At 45.1% G+C, this 25,139-nt stretch overlaps 1 protein-coding gene and 1 long non-coding RNA gene across 12 annotated transcripts in view; both read left to right on the top strand.

Annotated features, from left to right (window-relative positions):
• SBNO2 (strawberry notch homolog 2) overlaps window positions 1-25,139 on the top strand; it is a 108,059-nt gene that overhangs the window by 36,501 nt on the left and 46,419 nt on the right. The window lies entirely within an intron of this gene.
• LOC142070114 (uncharacterized) lies at window positions 101-18,132 on the top strand. Of its 2 annotated transcripts, none has more exons than XR_012666075.1 (2): window positions 101-188; window positions 16,974-18,132. It is a non-coding gene; the product is annotated as an uncharacterized LOC142070114 (long non-coding RNA). The 2 variants fall into 2 exon arrangements; XR_012666074.1 differs by having other exon boundaries at window positions 16,955-18,132.

The raw sequence follows: 25,139 nt of genomic DNA, 5'->3' as shown, positions 1-25,139 counted from the left end.
GGCTATAGGCTCTGAGAGAGCTGCACCTAGCAGAGAACTTATCATTCAAGCCCCTCCTTCCTCCCTGGAATGTGCTCTCCTCTGACGGGTAGGAGTGTGTGAACTGGATCTGAAAAGCACCAGTCATCCTGGTTGGGCTGGTACATCTATGGAGTGACAGACCTGCTCATCCTCCAGGGATCTCATTGGTATGAAATGAGCTCATTATGTTAGACTTGCCTCTGACTGTGTCTCATGAAAAGGTTGGTCAGTCAGGACTGGGAAACAACTTAGCATGGGAAAGAGCTGACTTTTGAAAAAACGGTTAAATCCTTCCCAAGAGTTCAAAGGAGTACATTGTGTCCAGCTTGCACAAGTTCTTTGCAGCAGCTTCTCCCAAGATATTGTGGGACCCAGTGAGCAAAACCAGATAGAGCTGCCCTGCTGGCTTACCAAGGTAAAGGCCCAGTTGAAGTTATTTCCAGAGTCTGGTCCCATCTCCAACACTTGCACCTCAGAATGAGTTACACTATCAGTCATCCTCTGGGCAGTCTGTAAAGTACCTAAAACTAGACCCCTGTGTGGATACAAAAATGTGGATCCACAGCTGATCCGCAGCTGCCAGAATCAACCCGCCATCTGCTAGCCTAGTTGGTAGTCTTTTACCTGTATCCGCACCTGCAGCAGCAAGCTGTCTCACAAGGGCTAGTGGGGGGACGGGGTCTTTGAGGGAAAAGGCAGCATGAGGGGACTGGGGGTAAGGTGCAGTGCAGGGACAGGGTCTCATGGAGAAGGGGCGGGGTGGAGGGAGGGACTGTGGGGAAGGGGCGTCGCATCATGTTTTGCTCCCGGGGGCTCACGAGCGACAGCACATGGCAGCAGCAGTGTGTGTTGCATCACAGTGGGGCGGAAGGGTAGGGCGCCAGGGCCCCACCCACTCCAATCCCTGTGGCCGGGGGCAGGTCCTGTTGCCCAGGCCTGGGAGCACTGGTGGGGACGCTAGTGCCGCCTGAGGGGCCAAGCTACTGGACAGGAGGTGGTGCAGCAAGCAGGTGCTGGAGAGCCCCGACTCCAACCTGCCCCCCAACCACTGGCTGCTAGCCGCCGGCTCTGAGCACACTGCGCCCCCCCCCCGGTGCTGCCAAGCCGGACGTTACAGGTCAGGCGCCGCTGGTGAGTAGAGCCCTGCGTGGTTGTATCTGCAGCCGATCCACTGTCCGCAAAAGTGGTCTGCGAATATCCACAGATTGGCAGGACTCTACCTAACACCATGCAGTTTTCCCATCAGAACAGAGATGGCACTGGCCCCTTTAGCACTAAAATGAAATATTGGAAGAAGTGCAGCCAAACGAAAAACAGTGAAGACTGGACCTAGTACTTCTACTGCCCCCAAAACATGGCTTGCATCCCCAACCCACCCTGGAGCCTGATTCTCCCTCCTTAAACAGTCTTGTGGCCCATGTGTAGTAGCAGAATTCCAGCAGCGTTGGAGGAAGTGGAAATGCCTTGGCTATGCAGCCATTAGGAAAGGAAACTGAGCAGCAGTGTGCCCAAATGCTGGGATTTCCAATCCAAAACAAAGTCAAATCAGTGTTCAGCAGCCGCTGCTGCAGGAGAGCAATCCAAATACTAGGAGTGGATTAAAAAACCCACCTGGCATAATATTGACCATTAATAACACATGTAGCTGGGCAGGATAAGGTAAGGGTAACCTAACCCACTGCCTGAGTGTAAACTGATTGCTTGTGGAAGTCAGGGATTTTCCCATCACATATAGCATCAGATGTTTGATTAGACAACAATATGCGGAGTTTTGTGTCCAAAGAGAGGATAGTGGGCTAGATAAACCACTGGTCTGACCCGGTATGGAAAAGCTCTGTTCTGAGAGAGCCACCCTCCTTACGACATTAAAGACCTATATTTTCAAAAGTGACAAGTGATTTTGGATGGCTGACTTGAGGCCTCGTTATCGGAGGGCAGGTGCTGAGAAGTTTCTGAAAATCAGGTCCCTTCAGGGTCCCTCAACTGAAACACCGAAAATTACTGGTCGCTTCTGAAAATGTGGGACTAAGTTAAATTTAAAACCATTTTGAGCAGTGTGTCTGGTCGCAAAGAAGGCAATTTACTGGCAAAATCAAGTAAGGACAAGATCTGTCCATATCTGTGTATTTTATGCCAGTCATGCTTTGACAAATTAAAAAATAATATTTTAGCAGAGCCCCATCACGCTGCCATGTACTACTTCTGAATGTCTTTTTTGTTCCCCCAGTAGCATTTGAATGCCAAGATACATGTATAAACAGAAGCTTGCTCCTTTATAATCAGCCTCTTCTTCCTGCATGATTCCTTGAGGAATGTTTCAGCTGTGTGCATTGTAGTGAACTGCAGTGTCACGACACTGGAGTGTGACAGTGAACAAATATATTAGGAAGAGTTGGTTGATTCTAAAGGAGAGACCATCTGTTCACAAAGGAGTATGTCAAAAAAGCACATCACAGTAATAAAGAGCAAAACTGACAAACTTTTCACTTCTCCTACCCTGCAAAATCTCCCTTATTCTCCAAACACTGATGCAAATGTGTTGAGGTGTGCTTTTATTTTCTTACTGTGTCTTTAATGATATACTGTGAACCTCCTTTGGACTCTGGCTTTTGCAGCCTTGGGCCTTGTCTACATTAGGATTTGAACCATTGGAGGCCAGTCTCTGATGTAGCAGACCTGGTATGACACCAAATACCCCATCCCGCAGGCAAGGCTGTTGTAAGACCCAATTTGCATCAGTGCAGTTTGCCTCTGCTTCAAATAAAGGTTAAACTGCACCAGGGCAAATCACGTTTGAGGGGGAGTACTTGGGGCACCTTAGAGACTAACCAGTTTATTTGATTTGCCTGTTTGTGCTCTGGTAGCTGGTCACCAATGACTGTTAATGGGGCCAAACCCTGGTGTAGACAAGGGCTCCCTCTGCTGGATAAAACCAGATAAGTAAATGAATCCTAATACTGTAGCAATATAATTGCCTGCAGCAGAATTCATTGTGGGAGGAATAAGACCGAAATGTGACTTTCTCATGAGCCTGTAGAATCCCTGTAACAGGCTACAGTATTCGAGATTCAAGCAGTAGGACTTGGCATAGGGATGGCTGGTGTGGATTTGCTGCTGGGTTTAGTGGGAAGTGGGCTTAACCTTATTTATTTTGTAGAGTCTAAGGCAGGGGTTCTCAAACTGGGGGTTGTGACCCCTCCGAGGTCACAAGTTTATTACTTGGGGGGGGTCACGAGCTGTCAGCCTCCACCCCAAACCGCGCTTTGCCTCCAGCATTTATAATAGTGTTAAATATAAAAAAGAGTTTTTAATTTATAAGGGGGAGGGGTCACACTCATAGGCTTGCTGTGTGAAAGGGGTCACCAATACAAAAGTTTGAGAACTGCTGGTCTAAGGGGTTGATCAGTTTCCTTCCTCTGTTACATCATGGAAATTGAGTGCAGCCAGCTTGGCAAGAACAATCTTTGGAGAATCTCTGTTAAAGGAATATGCTTCCATAAATGTTGGTGTATTCAGATTAGCTGCTGATGCAGGGGATGACCATGGAAAGGGGAAAAAAAAGCCTTTCTGTTTAAAAAAAAAAAAAAAAAAAAAAAGCGGGGAGCCTGAACTGCAGACAAAAGTGTGACTCATCCTGTTGTGAGTGGCCTTTCTGTGGTGCCCGACTTTTTGCCCAGAACAAGAAATTATTCTTGTGGAAACTTCATGGCTTTCAGAGTTCTACCAGTGCTACAAAGTGTGCTTTGTGCCAGCCCCGTAGCTGCCGCACCGGAGCCTTGGGCTGGGGAACGACCTTGGCTCTCCGCTGCTTGAGCCAGTGGAGCTCAAGGAGAACCACAAAAGTGAAGTGCTCAAACTCTGGCAGGTGGGGGAGGAAGGAAGTGTCTATGTGAAGATCTGACAAGAACCATTTTATGCAGAAGCAGTGAACGCAGTCTGTCTCCCTTGCTGTCCTGATGGGTAGAAAGTGATTGTGACAAGGAAGATTTGTGGAAGGGGTCATGATTGTGCTTCTCGGAATGCCGGCTTGGGGAACCATCATGTGGAGGAACAGGCATGGAAAGAATCTGTATGTAAAGTAGTCAGGAGATTCTGGCAGGAGTATTTCCCTATCTAAAAAGGAGTACAAGAGCATGCAGTATCCTCAGCCAGAGAGAAGCATGTCTCACAATGAGAAATTGGGCAGAAAGTACAGGAAAGGGGTACAATGGATAAAATCATTGACACATTCCATCTATTGTGTTTGATAGCTAATGCATTCTTAGTGGTATCAGAACTTTTAAAACTTACAGTATGGTAGTGCCCAGAAATCCCAGTCAGGATCCGGGCCCTGTTTTACTAGGGCCTGTACAAACACCAATGAAGATACAGTCTCTGCCCCGCTGAGCTGATAATCTAAGGGTATGTCTACCCAAGCTGCAATCACACTGCTGAATGCAGCATAGAGATATCCCCATTAGCTTTATCCACACCAGCATGGCTACGAATAGCGTTGTAGATGCAACAGTGCAGGTTGTAGGAGCGTGCCAGGGACCCTGCGGGCCTACTCGTGTTGAAGAAATCCTCGTCACCACATCTACATTGCTATTTTTAGCTATGCTAGCACAGATAGAGCTAGTGTGAGTATGTCTACCCAAGCAGTGGTCACACCTGCAGAGCAGACACCCTAAGACGACAATCTGTAGGAGGATGGAAAACAGTGCCAGATCCTTTTGCATTTTCCCTTCTGCCTATTGTTTGTTTGCTCCATTATTTCCATTTTCCCAACTCCATAGATGCTGGCCTACCAGATAAAGGGAACAATCTCCCCCCTTTTTTTTTTTTTTTGGTCCTAAAGACGCTTGGGCATTTTGGGCCATGAGTAAATGCTTTAGCGTTGGAGACTTGTGCTTCTCTTGCAGCGGTTGAGAAATGGATTTCTCTGACTCTGGGGGACTGCTTGGCAGATTGTTCCATTCAGGTTAGTCTTTGCTTGTGACAAGTATTTCCTGATGCTTGTTTGTTTTTTCATGTCATGTTCCTTTATCCCATTATTTCTTAAATGGAAATGAGCAGTTTGGCTTGGAGTCTCTAGCACTTCATGCTATAAACTTTAATTGAACCCCCTTCTTGTCTTTCACTGGAAAATACAGAGATCTATTTTTCTTAAACATCTTTTAATACTAGTGTCAAAATCTCAACCACTTTATGCATTTATCTTGCATCGCCGGTAAAGCTGTTTTACTATATTTTTTTCTTTTTAAATCGAGCACTGTCAGGATGCTCTGAGGCTGGCAGATGAAATTCATGGGGCCTGTTCCCGAGACCTTACGATCTACTTAAACTGCTGATACAGTACAGGGAGACAGTACACTGGGTGATCCTATATAGATACCATTTTTTTGGGTGTCTTGATCATGTTACACTAGTCCTGCTTTGGTGGAATCTTGTTGGTAGGTTTGGCAGTTTTGGCAGATTTGGGTATTAAAGGTTTATTCTAAATTGATGAATTAAATCTACCAGCAGCCTTTTGTGCTGTTGATCATGAGGTAGTATTGACGTACCACCTCAGGCAGGAGTAGATGGAGTAGCCCTTGAATGGCTTTGCTCATTTTTAGATGGAAGATCAGAGGGTGACTGATTTGGTTTGCTTCTGTTTCTACCCTTGCAAGTAGAATACAACAAGGTTCTCTCTCATTCTCCCTCTTATTCAGTGTGTGTAAAATGAGGCTGCTAGGCTAGTGAGCATGGGCTCTGCCGATGCAATACCAACACGCTGTTGACATCCAGCTTCGTTTTCCTCCCAGCCAATCCTGTTGCGGCCGTGGAGTGTAAGACCCAGCATCTAGCTTACATCTGGACTAGCTTGGCTGTGGCTCAGGCCAGATGAGATGTCAGTAATATTGATAGGCCGGGAAAAGTATTTGGCAAAATTGGCAGGAATTATGCCTTGTTTGAGGGAGTGCGTTTCATTTGTGATGCTGCTTCACAATCCAGGAGTCTTGCTCCTTGGCTGCAACCTGGATGCAAAGACAGGAATCATACCATTAATTTCTGCAGCTGCATGGATCAAGGTGGATGTGACAGTCTGTTAGGTGTGGTCCTCCCTGCATTTGCCATTGGGAGATTAAACTACTGTAATGTGTTTTCCATGAGGCTCCATCTCAAAATCTGGATGCTTACACTGGTGTAGAATGCTGACTGCACATAACACAGTGAATGGCTCTGTGAATGGCACAGGTTGCCTGAGCAGTTCAGGTTGTTGGTATTGACCTAAAAAGCTCTACCTAGTTTGTATCTTTACTGTCTGGGCGACTACTTCTCTCTGCTTTGCTGCGGTGCTTGTGACCGTCAGAGGTGCACAAGCTGGAATGTCCACAGTGTAAAAGCAAGGGAGCTGGTGGTTGGACATGTTGCATGAAGGCCCCATGGCTTTGAAATTTGCAAATTTCTGTGGTCTGTAATGCCCCAGATTTGTTGTTGTTCTAGACATGTTGTAAAGCTAAACTTTTTTTCTTGGTCATTTGAGGAGTAGTTAGGCAACGTCTGGTTCCGGGATTAGGGTTCAAATGTGGGATTTTCAGGTGAGATGAGGGTGTATATTGATGGTATGGGGGCAGTCTGATTTTTCTTGCAGACGATTTTGTGATATTATGCATTTTAATTATTGTCAAGAAACCCAGAGTCTTTCGGTGGGTGTTTTTTATAGTAACTTACAAATGAAAAGAACTAGCTTCCTTTAACCTACATTGTTTTCCATGCTGTGCCTCTCAGAACTCTTTTTTTATTTTATTTCTCTAATTGGTCTTGGCTTTTTGAAGAGCGAAGACCCCTCTTGGAGTTGTCTTTGTAGTTCATTCCCTTTCATTTTGGGTTTTGTGATGGTGTTTTTGAAACCTCATATTACTACATGCTTGTCAATGCCCAAGGGTATTTGTCTCAAGGCTGTTACGGAGTTGATTCCAATTTTTGAATTTTTATAAGTTATCTATCCCTGAACACACATACCTGTCTTTCTCTGAATCTAACATTTACAGCCAGCCAATGCTCTTGCTCAAGTAACACACCAAATAAGAGTAGGAAGTCAAGGGGTACTCATGCATAAGATGACCCACTCATTAATAAATGAGCCTATTTATCAGTCCTCCTTTCTCTTCTCTCCAATGGCTCTCAGATGCTGCTCTGTAACTCTGCATCCAAGCATTACTGCATGGGACTTTCTGAAGATTCCAATAGATGGCATAAGTCAGTGATGTCACCCTCTGTATAGTAGATGGTTGTATTGTGAGTAACGTTGAACAAGACCTTTTGTTCCAGGACTTGGCTTTTGGGTTTAAAAACACTTCGACAAATTATTAATGCCTAAGAAAGCAGTGGTGTTTGGCTAGAATCAAACAGTGCAGGCTGACAATATCAGTGCAACTGAATGCTGACTGATACTCCTGGTCTGGGCTCCTGGATGTTTCTGCCAATATACCTCGATCTTTGGCTCTCTCCAGAGCAGACAGCCCGTTAATGCTGTCCTGGGTCATAAGCCAGGCAGTTTCAAGGCTGTATTACTGTACAAATCAGTGTCCAGAAATGTTGATTCTTTTGAACACTCTGCACATGCTTTGCTCCCAACACTCTGGGGCTGTGTTATTGTATAAGAAATTCCCAATAGTAATCTGAGTTTGTCTCCTTAAACATTTGTAGGCAGATCCTGTCTGCCCCCAAAGAGCCAATGGGTTTGATTCAGCCCTTGCTTTAACCATCCCAGGATTAATTCAGAGTAGGACCTGGAAGAGATTTGCAGACTTCTCCCTTTGCAAACATATTAAAGGAGGGGTTTGTATAACATTAAGGCCATTTAACTTTGCACTGTATTCCTACCTCTTCCTGGGCAGCCATGAAAAGGGCTGACTTTCTTGGGACTGGGGGCAGTTCACCTCTTGTGGAATCTTTCCACTTGAGTGCTAACATGGAAAACAACAAGACCTAGGGGTTTGCTCAGCTTTTAGTTGTAATCTCTTCCAAAGAGAAACTGCTATCAGGGGACTGTTCCTTGGGAGCCAGGACCATAGTGTGGCTCTCTGAGCAGTAGCTCATTGGTTACCTGCAGGCGTTGGGATTAGCGCTGGTAGGTCAGATCTCTTCCACACATTACTAGTGTCATTTTTTCTCACTTTGCTGATTTCACACTGTCCCAATTGCCAACCTGTTAAATATTAATAGTTTGTTCTCTCTGCCTGAGAACATGAAACTTGGACTTCAGAAGGTGGGAGGGGATGAATATATTACCTGTGACTGATGCATCTTTCCAGGTGACTACATAGGAAAGTACCTGGCTTTACCACATTCAGATACCATGGTGATGGGCGTGGTGTTAAAATCTTGTTAGACCTTTCCCTGTAATAACCATGCCAGCAGATTAGTGATACTGGAGGGAGAACATGAGGAGCTCTCTGCAGGCTTCCGTAAGTGAGTCTCTTGTTTTAAAATATACATTGGTTTGTCTTGGGGGGATGGTATGTGAGGAAAATTGTGTTCTTTTCATACATCTAGACAGGAGAGCCAAGTATGCCTCTGGATCCTAGAAAACTTGACTCCTTAATACATTCCCAAATACGACTTTGCTGCATAAAATCCACAGGGGACTTGGCAAAAAGAGACCTACATGTGTCTTCCCTTTGGATGCTGCCTAGATCCAGTTTGATAGCAAGTTGGTGAGCTGCTACCTCAGGAATGTAAGAGAGCCATTCTGGGTAGATATGGGATTCTGACCTGGCCTCGGGCTGTGTTAACCCTCCAGGTGCTTTGTCTCTCTAAAGGGTTTCCCAGGAATGCACATGTTGTCAAAAATGGATTTGCAGGGTTTAAAGAGTAAACGATGAATGACACTGTAGAGGTATTCATGCAGTAAATGCTCTCTCCGTGCTGCTCTTGGAGATCAGCTGAGATGCTCATGTTCGCAGCCTGCAGATTTGTCCATCTTGGGTTGCAAGGAGGAAGGTTGTTCTTTCAACCATGGCACTTGCCTCTACCCTTGTTCTGGTAGGTCCCAGGTCTGACCTTCAGGGCAAGTTGCAGAATCTATTTTGCCCGAAGGAGTGGGGGTGGCCACATTAAAAAAAATTCCAGAAGAAAACAATTACATCATGGATGTTGTTGGCTAATAATGATTTTTATATATGTCCCTACAATCTTGATGGCTGCCTTCTGTGCACTGAGAAAGATCATTTCACTTGCATGCTCAGAATAATCCTGTGTGAACTTGAAACTTAAATCCATTTCCTCACCAAAATGTTGTTGTGATCCTTTGACTGGTTGCAGGGTGACTCATCCTTGCTGCTCTGCTGGCATTCTTTACGCAAACAAATGGGCTTAAATAAGGTTAAGAAAATAGTTACATGAGGCCATTTTAGGGGTCTTATAACATCACTGGGTTTTTGGGAAAGCTGGTGCTGAGGGGCATATCAGAGTTTGTGGTTATTCAGCCCCATGAGGCCAGGGTGGATGGCGTAACACAGGAGGAGTTATAGCATTATCTAGTGATGGGAGGGTGGTGCTGGGTTCCAGAGAGAGAGCTGTCCATTCCTCTTCCTCTAGGGGATTATGCTGTGAGGCAAGTTTTCCATTGTGGGTTGGGGAGAGAATTAAAGCTAAAAAGAAGATTGGATCCTTGAGGCTCGCAAGTTTCCCTGGGGATTGGGCAATTAAGTGGACTTTGAAATGAGTCTCTGTTTTGGGCCTGCTAGTCTTACAACTTCGTTTGATTATGGGGGAGTGAACATAGTAACAGGTTGCCATTCTTTGGTGCATTTTATATGGGGATCTCAAAGTGGTATGCAATAAATTTAGCCAAGGGGAGGATTTTGTCTGTGTGATACAGATTGGGAACCAGGCTCCCCACAGAAGGGAAGAGACAAATTTAAGGTCACACTGAGTCAGTGGCAATGATGGGAGTAGAGCCAAGGTGTTCCTGTTGCCCAGCCCTGTGCCTTAGCCTAACTGATAGGTCTCAAAATGTAATTGTAAACGGGAAATCATTGTAGAGCAGCTACATTCCTAGTGGGGTCCCTCAGGGATCAGTTCCTGGCCCTGTGCTATTTAATGTTTTTATCAGTGACCTGGACAAGAACATAAAAATCATTACTGATAAAGTTTGCAGATGACACACAAATTGCGGGAGTGGTGAATAATGAAGACTGGTCATGGATACAGGGTGATCCAGATCACTTTTAATAAGCTGGGCACAAGCAAACAATATGCATTTCAATTCAGCCAAATGTAAAGCTATCCACCAGCGCTCCGCCCCCTTCCCCCAAACCTCCACTCCTGTCCTGCCTCTTCCCTCCCAGAGCCTCCTGCATGCCATGAAACAGCTAATTGCGGCAGGTGGTAGGTGCTGGGAGGGAGGTGGAGGAGCCGATCGGCAGGGGCGGCTTGGTGGAAGGGAGGGAGCTGGCAGCCACTAAGTGCTAAGCACCCACTAATATTTTTCTGTGGGTGCTCCAGGGCTGGAGCACCCGTGGAGTCGGCACCTATGAAGCTATCCATCTAGGAACAAAGAACGTAGGCCATACTTACAAGGTGGGAGATTCTATCCTGGGAAGCAGCAACTCCAAAAAAAGATTTGGGGGCTGTGGTGGATAATAATCTGACCATGAGCTCCCAGTGTGAGGCTGTGGCTAAAAAGGCTAATATGATCCTTTGGTGTATAAAGAGGGGAATATAAAGTAGCAGTAGGGAGGTCATTATCTTTGTATTGCCCACTGGTGTGACCACTACTGCCACACTGTGTCCAGGTCTGGTGTTGATAATAACTGAAAAAGAATGTTGAAAAATTGGAGCGTATTCAGAAGATTACCACAGGAATGAGTAAAGGATTGGAGAACAGGCCTTTATTGTGAAAGACTTGGAGCTCAATCTATTTAGCTTAACAAAGAGAAGGTTAAGGGGTGACCCTCACTATCTATAAATATCTACATGGGGAGCAGAAATTTCATAAGAGGGCTCTTCAGTCTCGCAGGCAAAGGTCTAACAAGATCCAATGGCTAGAAGCTGAAGCTAGACAAATTCAGACTGGAAATAAGGTGCAAACTTGTAACCATGAAAGTAGTTAACCATTGGAACAACTTACCAAAGGCTGTGATGAATTCTCCATTACTGGAAATACTTAAATCATGATTGGATGTTTTTCTAAAAGATCTGATCTGGTTCAAACAGAAATTAATTCAGGGAAGTTCTATGGCCTGTGCTCTGCAGGAGGTCAAATGATCACAATGATCCCTTTTTACCTGAAAATCTGTGAATCACAAGACCATATTTCCTTGCTGCCTGGGGACATGCTTTCCAGTATGCAACCTCTTCTGTCCTCATTAAAGCCACCTCCGTTTCAGGAGAAGTGGACACAAGGACTAGCTTTTTTACTTCAAAACACTCTTTCACGGTCTCTCTTAGTTTCATCGTTCACCCCTCCAGTCAAACGTGACCACTGGATGTTGCCACTCATGCTGCTGCCTCATTTCCGAAAAGCCATGAACTTGTGTTTACCATTCAGATTAATGGTTGCTGAACCCAGGTCGTCTTGTGCATGTCAGGGAAATTGGCCAGGCTCTCGCTGACTCTGATTGCTAATATTTTCACTTTTACTGTGGTGGAATAATTTAAATCTTGAATCTTGCATGTGGTGGAAACTTCATTTTTAAGAAAGAAGTTCATGGGAGGTATGGAAGCTGTTAACTGACAGTTGACAGAGCCTCACTGCTGGAACACATTCTACCACGCAGTAATGTCCAATGCAGGAAGAAGGCTGCGTTTGGTTTGAATTATGTTGGTTAGAAAAGCTGAACTTGATATAGGCAGGTGCGGGGGGGAGGAGGGGGTGCTGGGTAATAATAATCTGTGTTTGCATTGAGGTTAGAATTTTCAGAACTTAGACTTGTTTAAATGTGCCCTGAAATGAAAAGTCGTTGAGCCAACTTGACCAAACAAACGGTAAATGGTCTAGTTCATGCAGAAGAGCAGCCACGCTATGCTTGTCCTGTGTGTGCTCAGATGGACACCCAGACTAGGATTTCTTCCCCATGCTGCTGATTGATATGGCTTGTGTGACTCAGTGATTTCACTGAGGTCTTTATCATTCATTCTGCTGTACCCATGAAAAGACGTGTCTCTCACCACCTTCTATGTCTTTTGCTGACTCTTCAAAGTGTCATTCCATGGATCATCAGGAAGGGTTAGACGGACCATAGCTCAAGAACCACTGCCCTGAAAACTTCGCCCTGATCAGGTCCTGAGCTCCCTGGGGGAAGACCCTTGTGACTATGCAGAACTCTTTTGAAATCGCTGGGGATCTAGGTCCACCTGTACAGAGCTTGGTATAAGAATCAGGGCTTTGGTTTGTCCAGCATTTCCTCCTCTTTGCAGTTTACCTCCTTTCCTTGTCCCCTTGAAGGAAACTTAGAGCATGTCTTGACTTGCCATTTAAAGCAGAAAAAGTCCCTTTTCTGCGCAAAAACCCCTCAGAACCAATACTGGGTAAGATGGCAGGACTTGTAATGCTGGCAAGCCTGTACTGGCATGCATTATACAGTAGAACCTCAGAACTATAAACACCTCGGGGTAACCCGACACAGGCTCACCAGCGGCACCTCCTGCTGGTCATCTTGAGGAATTAGTGTTCCAACCTCTGGAGCGCCCTCTTCAGGCCGGTGTCTTGACTTGCTGGCTCCCGTGTCCCTCCCAGGACACCGGTGCCTCTTTCACTGGATGCTGCCCCCTGGCAGTACCCCACAGTTCTGGGTCTCCCCCTCCCAGGGGAACTCCCCCACCCACTATCCCTACCTCATCTCAGTTGTAGGCTCCTGCCAGTCACCAGCTAGCCCCCACGCCCTGGGGCAGACTGCAGTATGAGCCACTCATCACAGGCAAGGCTGGGTTTGGACCTGCTGCCTTTGCCTACCCATGGCTGCCCCTGCAATCCCCGTGCCTAATAGGCCTTCCCAGGCCTGCAGCCTGGGGCTTTCCTAGGCCAGAGCTCCCCGGCTCCCTTGGCCTTTCCCCAGCCCTGCTCCAACCTAGGTCCTCTATTCAGGTCTCTGCAGCCAGGTCCCTCCCTCTCAGAGGGAGAGTGCTCTCTGGGCCTCTGGCTCACAGCCTTTATAGAGCCAGCTGGGCCCTGATTGGGGTGTGGCCCCCAGCTGAGGCTGCTTCCCCAATCAGCCCTGCTGCCTTTCTTCTGCAACAGCCCTCTCTCAGGGCTGTTTTAAACCCCTCTGGGCCAGAGTGGGTGTCCACTCTGCTACATTTGGGAATGGAGATTGTTTATAATTCTGAAATGTTTATAACTCTGAACAAAACATTATGGTGGTTCTTTCAAAAGTTTACAACTGAACATTGACTTAATATAGCTTTAAAACTTTACTGTGCAGAAGAAAAACTGTGGCTTTTAACCATCTTAATTTAAACGAAAACCAGCACAGAAACAATTTCCTTACCTTGTCAAATCTTGTTATAAAAATTTCCCCTTTATTTTTTTGTAGTTTACATTTAACACAGTACTGTACTGTGTTTTTGTTTGTTTTTTCCTGTCTCTCCTTCTGCCTGATTGCATACTTCCAATTCCAAATGAGGTGTGTGGTTGACCGGTCAGCTCATAACTCTGGTGTTCATAATTCTGAGGTTCTACTGTACTGAAATATTGTGCTTGCATCAGTAGTTCTACTGCATAGACATATTTATTATAATAGTGCTGTCCTGTGTCCCTGTTGTAATGGCAGCTCATTACCATTATAAAGTGTTTATTTTGGGAGGTTGTAACTTGTGCATGGATTTATAACACTTGTACCAAAACATTTAATTAAGAATAAAATATATTATACAGCACTACATGTGTGCCCAAAACTGGTCTGCTCTTCTCCTTGGCCTATACTTAGCTTTCTTTAAAAACAAACCAAAAAATCATTTGGCTAAAAGTTGGCATACACAGCATCCTATGTGAAGCAGATTTTCATTGAACTAAACTTCAGATTTGGATTCCTTTGTCTACAGTATATGCATAGACACCCCTTTATGCCCTAGGAAGAGAGAAGGGAGTTGAAAGTGAATTGGGGAAATGCAGCCCATGGTGGAGTAGCTGAATATGTGTTGGGTGTAGCTTGTGGTAAGATTGGTTCTTTAGGACAGTGATCTCCAAAGTGGGGTGCGCCAGAGGATCCCAGGGGGTGCGTGGCAGGAGGAGCGCCGCCGGACAGCACTCCACCGTTTTTTTTTCCTTCGGTGGCTGCTCTGGACACCTGCAGCAGGTCTTCCCCTCTCCTTTCTTCGGCGGCACGCCTGCGGTAAGTCTTTCCCTCTCCTTTCTTCAGCGGCACCGTGGGGGTGCACGATCCAAAAACTTTGGAGACCACTGCTTTAGGATATGTCCTATCATGGCAGGAAAATAATTGTTAAACAATAATGCAATTCAGCTGTAGCCCACATCTGTAATGTGGGGATATGATCTCTGAAGAACTTGAGTCAGAGTGAAAGTGAATCAAGATATTTATAAGAGGTTAATCTTTGATAGCTTCTGGGTGTGTATAAGAGACATTTCAGTTGGTTAATATTCCTGAGATAATAGGAGATAAATAAGAGAGAGACACTTTCATGGGCAAAATGGCATGCAAAATAAAAAGACCTTGGAGAATCACTGGTTTAAAGCACAACTCTAAATGTGGTTTTAAACACACACACAGCTGTATTCCCCCATTCACTGAGTCTCATGCAACACCTTCACAAAAATCAAAGGCTTTGGAATATTTGTGTTTAATGCTATCATCAGTCTTTGGGGAGACAACAGCCATAAAGCCACTGAAACAAGGCACCATCCAGACAAGTCCATTCAAGATTAGGGTTCCCAGGGCTCAGAACTCAAAGGTTAGGCAACGCTCTAGATAAATCATACAGTTATAAATTGCACATGGTGGAGATGTCACATGGAAGGTTTGCAGTTTCTCTGGGAGATGGGAGCCCTCACAGTGCACACCTGCTTCAAGAGATAAGTGCTTGTGCCCTAAGATTTAAAATTTACTCCTGAGGGCATTCTGCTCCAAAAAAAATTCTGCACACAACATTTTAAAATTCTGCAAATTTTATTTGTCAAATAAATGTGGAGCCTCTGGCATGGCTTTGGGGAGCATAGGCCACTGGCTGTACAGAGATGAGAGATCACTGTTCAGCTCCCCACCCCAGAATATGGGCTCAGCGGTGAGGCTGCACCCAACCCTGACACAGTGCAAGAACTGGGCCTACCCCCAAAACACCCCAGGGCCTTGCCCATCTGGGCCAGGCGCACCAAGTGTGGGCAGGCAGGCTCAGCAAGGCAGGATCCAAGTGTGGAGGGGCTTAGAGTGGAGGGATCCAGGTGTGGGTTGAGAGGGTTCTGTGTGGGGCAATCTGGATGCGGGTAGCTCAGTGGAGGGATCTGGTTGTGGGATGGATCTGGATGCCCAGGGGCTTGTTGGGGGGTTCTGGGTGCCATGATAATGGGACTCTGCAGGTCCAGGTGAAGGTGGTTGGGGCTCAGCGGACGGGGGGTCTGGATGTGGGGGGGATAGAGCTTGGCAGGGGGGTCTCAGTGTGTGGGGCTCAGTGGGGAGTCCAGATACTGGGGGAGTGGGGCTCAGTGGGGTGGGGATCCAGGTGCAGCTTGTTGGGGCTCCGTAGCTTGGGGATCTGGGTGCAGATGGCTCATCAGGGTGGTGCAGAGGGTGTTGGGCTCGGTGGCAGGGAGTGGTGGTTCTGAGCGTGGGGGGTGAGGCTTGGTGGGAGGGTCTGGGTATGAGGGGGTCTGGATGCATGGGGGATGGGGGAACAGCTCCCTGTACAAGAAGGAAAAATTGAAAAGAGTCCAGTGGAGGGCAACAAAAATGATTAGGGGGGCTGGAGCACATAATTTATGAGGAGAGGCTGAGGGAACTGGAATTATTTAGTCTGTAGAAAAGAAGAATGGGGAGGGGGGGATTTGATAGCTGCTTTCAACTACCTGAAAGGGGGTTCCAAAGAGGATTGATCTAGACTGTTCTCAGTGGTAGCAGACGACAGAACGAGGAGTAAAGGTCTCAAGTTGCAGTGGGGTAGGTTTAGGTTGGATATTAGGAAAAACTTTTTCACTAGAAGGGTGGTGAAGCACTGGAACGGGTTCCCTAGGGAGGTGGTGGAATCTCCTTCCTTTGAGGTTTTTAAGGTCAGGCTTGACAAAGCCCTGGCTGGGATGATTTAAGTGGGGATTGGTCCTGCTTTGAGCAGGGATCCCTTCCAACCCTAATATTCTATGATTCTATGATCCCTGCAGCTGAGGAGTGATGGGTGCAGGAAGCTGGTGGGTTGGGGGGATGACTTTGCAGAGCTTCCTGCAGCTGCGGGAGAAATCTGGGTGTGGGTCTGACCTAGCCCTGGATGCTGTGCAGGGGAAGAGGAAGTGCTATCCTCCCCAGCCCAACCAAGACTACCAGCTGAGCCTGGCGCAGGGTAGGAGCCACCAGCTGGGTCTTCCCCAGTCCCGCCTCCTGCCCCACAGTGATTTATCTCTCTTCTGGCTGCCCTGGGCCCCCAAAACATACTGCTGGGAAGGGTGGCATGATCACTTTTGTAGCTTTCCCAGAAAGTCATTTTTCTGTGGGGAAGCAAAGAAATATGTGGGGGGACATAAATTCTGCGCATGCACAGTGGTGCAGAATTCCCGCAGGAGTAAATAATTTAACTAGAATTACCATCCGAGATATGGACTCAGAAGCTCTTTGGAAAGTTGTTTCCACGAGACATTTGTCTGTACAATGTATAGTGCTGCTGACTGGAGGGTGTGACAGTTGCTGCTGGGACCAAAATGCAGTTTTTCCTGTAATCACTGCAATAAATAAGTACTAAGAACATGACAATTCTGTGCTATTTTGCCTGCTCTTAATGCTTCTCACTGTGGTGTTCACAACAGCCTCTGTTACAACCTACAGCTCATCCCAGAGCAGTTCTTCATTAATGTTAATTTTAAAGGAGACCAGTGCCTCCCACCTCTTGCTCCCTATGAAAATGCACCAGCGAAGCCTGCAATGGAAGGAACAGGACTGCTGCTTGGATGGTAGATTGGACATGAGACACCAGAATTAGAGACCACAGATCCTTAAATTCCACTGATCAGAAGAGGCTGGAGCAGGGCTGAGCACCATCCTAGAACTTATTCACAGGAAACTTGTAAATTCTGAAAGAGAAAGTCAAGATCTCCCAAAACACAATGAATTATGTAGTCAATCCCCTCCTCCCCAATAAATTGTGGATGAGTGTGCTTGATCTAGGGATGGACTGCCTGTGAAATCCAACACCCACAACTAATTTGGTGTGGGGTGGGGAGAGGGGGAAGAACCAAACCCAGAAAGTACAAGTACAAAGCCATATCCTTAACCTGTACTTAACTTGTAAAATCAGCCTAAACCAAACAAATGGTTCTCGCCTCCTACTGAAAATGCTGTTTTAAGACAGTGACAAGTGTCTCACATCTCCTCTCTTTCCCCCCTTGTCCTGTTTTCTTCCCCTTGGTTTGGGGAGGGGAACAGTCGATAGGGACTATAAACTGTGCACCCATGTGTTCAGTTTAGTTTCAAGATGCTGAAAAGTTCCTGATTTTTAATATCACAAAGTGTTTGAAGTTAGATCTGCTGTTGTTTATACAGCTGCATAGGTGAGCAAGATGGATCACTGAGAAAAGTCTAGGAAAAGCTCTTTCTGCAGGAGGTGGGATTAATGCTGGATACTTAGAGCTGGCTGTTAATTCATAGCAATGATGCTGCTTTGTCCACCACAAGTTGATTCAGGATCTAAATGTCATTAGGAAGATATCAAAATGTTAGCTAGTATGAAACTGAACTGGAGGATGGATGTCAGTATTCTTTGTGAAGTATAGCATAAATCCATGATCTTATTTGTGTATAGATAGATGATGCATATTAATATTTGCTGTGAAATGCTACATAACTGCTATTACTGAATTGGGCTGTCGCTGGAGAAAAGAGGACAATCAGCAGTTGATTGGCTGGGTTATGGGAGAAGGAGTTGGGGAAAGAATGAGCTAGTGTTTTATGAAGAGTCATTTGTAATAAAGTTGTAAAGATGCAATTACAGCTTTTGCCTGATCTGATTTTTATGCAGTTTGTGGTGTGTGTGGGACTCTTGACCACATGTTAATCATAAACAGGCCCTTTCTCTTCCACTTTCCACCCCTTGCAGTTTCCTGTTGAAGTCTCCATTTTGGTACAAAAGAAAAAGGTTAACCACTATCTCAAAAATATTAATTGAAGTGCATCTTTGCGTGTACCAAAGCCGGGGCGATTTCAAAGAAATCAATGTAAGAGTTATTAAATTATATGAAAGACTTGCCTCTGGATGGAATAAAGAGCTTCCTGGAATAAGAAACCACCTGGAATTTCCTATTGGTGTCCTGTAGTTATAGGCCCATGGGATACAGACATTAAAATAAATTTGAAGACACTTAACTGTGTCTGCTGCTTACAAAGCACTTTGCTAACACATTGCTTTACCTGCCAGTGGCTGTACTGCTGCATTTAGACCGTTTTTTGCATGGTCTAATCACAGTTAGAAACCACTTTCATTGCAGATAGCTCATATTTACATAGGCCCCAGCTTGGTGATAAGAACAACTTCAATTGTTGTAACACCTCATCTTACCTGGTCACAGTGAATAAGAAGGAATTGTGTCCTTGTTTTCACAGAACAGCCAGGTCTCCGGCTTGTGCATCTACACCTGTCATGCTGCCTAATCTCATTTCTATCAGTGCATTCTGGGAAAATCTGGGCAACTATTCCTTGGTGCCTCAGCATAGTTATAGAGTGCCCAGGCGATACCTGGAACTATAGACTCTGGGATGCTCTACCAGACAGAAAGGCTGTAACAAAGCAGGATCATTACCCAAGCATTGTTAAGGGGTCTCAATCTCAGAGCTAAATAACCCTGGCACCCTGGAAACAAGAAGACAGCTATAGGCCAGTTGAGGCTGCTAGAAAGGGTAACACAAGGTCTGGCTGCCATGGCTACTAATTACGTCGTATGTGATGAGCCGTATTTGGAGCCAGCCATGTCGGCATTTGGTTACAAGTGTGAGTAAACACGACAGGATGAACCTGAGGGCCCTGTCAGAGTTTCAGTGCAAACCACACCTGTATTCCTCTTCTGTGGCCCGCCAAGGGCACCCGTGGTCGGCTCCCAGCTGTCGTGTCTCTCGGCTGGAGACCCTGGCCAGAAGGGAGTGAAACATGGGGTTTAATGTTGCACAACTCCCTGCCATTCATTGTGATATCCCCAGGAAGCCAGACTGCCCAACAGGCCAGCGCCTGAGCCTAGCTTTCTGTCCAGAGACCACGACCAGTATATACATTACCACATGGACCTTCTAAGCAAGCACATTTATTCTCATGAGAGAGAAGACATTAAATCCATGAAAGAATCTACATGCATGCTAAAAAGTTTACCAGAGATCACCTTCAGCTCCAGGCTAGGGCTCTGGTAGGTTTTAGTCCTTCAAAACCTACAACTGTGTTTTGATTCATTTGTCTTAGATCCAGCACCAGAATCCAAAGGCTGGGCAGATCAGACATTTGTTCATATAGCTTGGGCCTTTGATTCTGGCATTCTGTAACAGGTAATCTGCAGACAAAGACCTCAGGGCATAGCTTCAAAGGGCTGTGATTTTGCATAACTGGGGTTGGGTAATTTGCGTTTACCTCTCTAGGGATTTCCCCAGGAAATCCACTTAACACTTATTGGACTTTGGGGATATATTTGCCTGGCCCATTTTTAATATAGTCTTTTGAACTCCCAGATCTAACATCTGTCACCTCTCCCCTCTCTCCCCAGAGAGGTGACATACAATCCCAGCCCACGATAATACATTAGCTTAATACAATAAGGTATTTCAAGGATATTTCAGGAAATTTCTCTGTTTGTCATAGGCTCAGTTCAGCTAAGCATGTAAGCAGGTGCTTAAGTCCATCCTTGTTCAGTGCTTTGCTGAATCCGGCGAAAGAGATTCAGGACATTAAGAGCCTAATCCTGCATCTGTTGAAATCAACAGGAGTTTTGCCTTTGACTTCAGTGGAAGTGGATCAGGCCCAGTAAGAGTTTTGGAGATGTGGTTTTACCTAAAAAGTAACTAATTGTCCTCCTTCAGCCAGCTGCAGCTGGGCATGTGCCCAGAAAGGGGCTACCGGTACTCAGACAAAAAGAATTTTGGATCAAACTTCAGCTAATTGTGTGGATGCTCATGGCTGAGCCTCCTTCATTACAGACTGTTACTATTGTTTTGGTTTTTTAAATCTATTTAGTTAAGCTGTGGTTTAAGCACAGCATCTCACAGAAGGCGAGGCAGAGACTCCACAAATAGAAGGGAATAGAAAATCAAAATCCTTTCATGGAGTCCTCACAGAAATTCTCAGTAAACTCATTTTTTAAGTTTCTCTCTCCCGCCCTTTGATACAGCTCACAGAATCGGGGAAACCTGGTGTGAAACAGTGCTTTTAAGATGCCAGTAATATAATTTAATAGGGAGATTGGGAAATATTTTTAAATAGCTGCTTTAATTCGAAGCAGAATTGGCCTGAGTCAGTCTGTTCATCTGAGTCTCCCTGCCTCCAGTTATGTTTTCTTGACCACAGCTACAAATTTGTAGCATGCCAAACAAACTTCTTTCCTGTTCCATTGGGTTAGATGGGATATTCTGAGTTGTAGATGCCTATCCAGGGGAGAAGTCTCTCAGATAGCCTTAAATTCTCCAAATTGAGCCCAAACCACATGTACACTGCTAGTCCCCACTCACAGTGGTCACATCAGTAAAACACTCAGAAGTAGCAGTATTTCAGTCCCTTTTCTTCAGCCTGGGTTAACTGTTCCCCAGATCAAAAGAAGCCATGCCTCAGAACAGGACTGGCTGTTATGCCAAGTTTTCATTTTCATTGTAAACTGTTTCCCAATTTCTCTGTTGTTGTTTTTAATATATATATTTTAAAAGTAAGACGTGTGTTTGGGTCTTGCAGAAATCTTTGCCCAACTCCTTGTCACAGTTTTGGGGTAACTCCAAATGTATTTCTCCTCCATGGTCCCTTGAGGGCACGCATTTAAAGGTTCCCGGCTCCCACCTCTCTTGGGCAAAGACCCGTGTCTTACTCCCCTCTGCTGTACGGCTCCCTGGATTACACTGCAATATCCCCAGCAAACCCAGAGCCTGCACTTTGCTTTCCCTCTGAAGGCTATGACCAGGGTATTGCCCACAGTTATAAGTTACCACACAGCTCTTTCTGAGCAAGCACATTCATTCTTAAGGTAAAAGCATGACAGAGGAACATATAGACACCATAAAAGTTCCTACACGCATGCTAAAAGCTTGCCAGAGGTCATCCATCAGTCTTATGGCTAAATCGTCCCAATCCTTCCACAAGGGTTGGGGGCTTGCCCTTGGACAGAAGGTCCTGTCTGTTTGCTGAATCGGAAAGAAGGCCCTGAGTCATTTTAAAATGGGGCTGTTTATTCAAAAGTCCTTTCTTTGCCTGTTGGTTTCTGGAGAACAGAGTTTGAACTAGTATATGTAAACTTCCCCCAGAGGTGGTACCTCTCTGGGGGGTTACAACCTGGTTTGATTTGCCTTATTCGCCACCCGCTGTTTTTAGTTCCTGGAGGAGCGCTGGTAGCCCTCCCTTCTGGAGTAGAACAGAGTCATACATAAACCATTCATTTGAAACAATGGACCTCAAAGATACTTAAATTTAATTCTGCAAGGTCTCCCAAGGATATGCAGGAAATGGCCATATCTGTCACAGACCTCTCTTCATCTCCCCCTCCTTTAGCTTTCAGAATTAGACCAGAGGATTGCGCATGTATTTTTACTATTCAAGGCAGCAGTGACTTTTTGACACTGAAGACTGCCAAAAATTAAAGCAATTCCTTGCTCCAATCTTTGGTAAAGTCAGTGATAGTGAAACAGGAAAAGCTAGGGCTGGTATGTACAGTATATGCTATCCCATCATTCATACCAGTGGAAAAACAACATTGTGAAGAAAAACAGAGCTGCTTGAACTTTCAGCCCTCTTTCCCCCCTTAACTAGTATTTGATCATTTTTCAAGGCCAATAAGGACCTGCTTTCTTCCATTCACTGATCACTTAATATATGATGCTGCCTCTGTTGTGGGGATTATGGGCCAGATTTGCAAAGGTATTTAGGCATCTAAGGATGTAGTTAGGCACCTAGTGGGTGTTGAAGGCACAATGGGAGTGAAGGCAGCTAACTTATTTAGGCGATTTTGAAAATCCCACTAGGTGCTTATCTGCATCTTTAGGCACCTAAATACTTTTGAAAATCTGGCCCTCTCTCTTGTCTGTGCAGGAGACAGACTAGCTACCTCATCTTCCCATCTACAGTTTCTCTGCTTTTATTTGATTTTTGTCATATTAAAACTTGTTTTCTAAAAATCCAGCGGATCACAGCAAACGGCAGCAAATTCTGTACAACCACTAGTGTTCTGGGCTGTAGCCCATTGGTCAACAGACTGATGAGGGTAATGTTAATGTTGGAATGGAAATAGATCAAATAAACGAAAGTGTTGTAATGACTGAGGGACAATATTTCATTGAGCTGAAAGTGTGTGCAGTTAACATGGTTTTACATTCTGTTTTTCATTGAATGTTAGAGGGTGAAGTGAATATTGGTAGCAACAATAGGATACCACAGTTCATCAGCATGTACCTTCATTAGTCAGTGATGTGCAAGTGGATGAGGAGTTGCATATCTTCACCTTTAGGATAGGTAAAAGGCACAGGTTGTTATTCCCCAAGGGGTTATTTTATCCCTGGGGGATTATATTATTAAAATATTATTCAGTGAAATTAGCAATCCTGATAAACTATTTAAAAATATTTTTCACAAGTCTCACTTCATCTTGATGCTAAACTTTTGTGGCTTTCATTTTGCCTCATTTGTCCACTGAGAGGGAAAAAACAGGAAATAGCCCCCCTGATTTTCAAGAGTTGTGTTAAGCAGCGAGACCTTGGTGGTCTGTAGTTTTACTTTATTAGACAGGAGGTAGTGGTTTAATCTAGTGCACATAGCAATTCAGTTACCGGCAGCAAGTCTCTCAGTAATTAAGACTTTCTTTTAAATTTATTTGATCTGTCTCTATTCCAGCATATAGTCACTAAAGCACCTACTTCGAGCTCTTGGGTCTCTACTAGATGATTAAAAATATAGTTGAATGACACAAGCAGCAAGGGTATACTAACTGCCTTTCTCTACCCAAAACCAGCTGCATACAAAAATCAAATTCTTCAGCTTCCCCTCAACCCACGGAACCTGTCTCTCCCTCAACCTACTCTATTCCTATCCAGATCCCACTCTTTTTGTTTGTGGAAGAGTGAAATCCATGCAAATTCATCCTCCTCTATGCTGAGAAACCTTACAGAGGATTTGAGATGGCATCTTTCTTCCTCATCACAAAAGTGGCCTCTGCTTAAGCAACCCCTCCTCTTCTTTTCCTTGTCATCCACTCTTCTGGCTGAGACTACAGCCAGAGATCTGGTGCCACAGAGCACCAAAGGAAAGACATTTTATTTTCCTACTTAGTTAATGTGGGAAAGTATTCCAGGACAGGCATCAAATCTCTATTCTAGATGCAATTCTAATGCACCTGCCACCATGACACTAAAGCACCATATAGGTGTCACAATTATATACCCAAACAACAAACCTAGCTCTCCTTCCTATTTTAAGGTGCCTTCTCAAGTGGAGGTCCTATAAGTGATTTTCCAGGCTTGGAATGTTGCGCATCTATGTTATTAGGATACTCCTGAAGAAATGTATCTTGACCTGAAACTTGGGTTTCACAAGATTATGGCTCACTGGGATCTCCAGTAGCAGGATGTTCTGTAGCGGAGGATCCTTGACAGAAAAGAATCTGTTCCATACAGCATGTGTCCTCCCAATTCTCAAAATCATTAGCGGGTAGAAGAGACCAGTCTATCGTACGCATCTCAGGTCTCAGACACACTTCCCCTCTTCCACAGGTCCCCTGGATAGTTTGCTTCTTCTGCCAATCTCTTGACCAAGGAGCCCCTCATTCCAAACACAGATGCTCACTCTTTGGCTGTTTGCTTTCATGAGAAGTGCCATTTCAGTAAGTTGGGCTTTTCCAGAAGTTTCTTACATGTGGCTAAAAGCCCATTTATTCCTGATGTTTACCGCTGAGCTAGGAAACTTTTGTCAGGTGTTTCTCTTCCACCTTTGCCAAACAGTCTCCAAACCTCCAAATCCAGCACAGGAAAACCATAAGTGTGATTTCAGTCTGATGCAGTTTTGAAAAGTGTCCTCCTTGGATGGAAAGGCTGGTGAAGGGAAGGATGAAGGGATTTCCATCCAGAATACCAATAATTGGCTTCAGTGCTCATCAGGCTGAGAAACATGCTATATAAAAGCTTGTCCAGCCAGGTAACTAAAACTCCCTTACTGGCACAGCTGGTTAAGAGTATTTATTAGAGAGCTGCATATCTAATGCACGCACTGTCACTGCTGGATCTGTGCCTCTGGCTTTTGACCCTCATGGAATTCAGTTCCCACACAGTGAACCAGAACAATAAAGCGGATGTGGGCAAGGTGAAGTTAATCAGGAGCAGATCTCAATTTGGAGGAAATGAAGTGGTTCACTCCCACTTTGCAAGGCGCTAGAAGGAGCTGTAATAGTGTCCCTTGCTCCAGAATTTGATCTGTTTTAGTGCTGTTATTAATCTCTCTGGGGAGAAGTGCACAGATGCATCCCATTCTGTTCCCCAAAACCAAACAGATACGTTCAAACTACAGGTTCCTCGTACCACAAAACTTTGCAAGTAACATTTTACTTCTCCTTTTGGCATCTACCTTTTCTTTAGGGCAGTCTCTTGTTAAAGTTGTTGTAGTGAAATCCTGTTTAGATGCCTCCTTCCAGTCCCCTTCTCTACTTTCTCCATCCCGCAGCAAAAACAGGTTATCCCTAGTAGTAATATCTTTACTTAACCAGCAAAGATACAGAAAGCTCAAAATGAAGTATTTGGAAAGGGAAGGGGGTGTGTGTAAAATCATAACCATTCAGAGCA

This window comes from Caretta caretta, chromosome 25 (genome assembly GCF_965140235.1).
Source record: "Caretta caretta isolate rCarCar2 chromosome 25, rCarCar1.hap1, whole genome shotgun sequence".
NCBI lineage: Eukaryota > Metazoa > Chordata > Testudines > Cheloniidae > Caretta > Caretta caretta.
The sequence above is the reverse complement of the archived record's forward strand: the minus strand, read 5'-3'. Positions and strand labels throughout refer to the sequence as shown.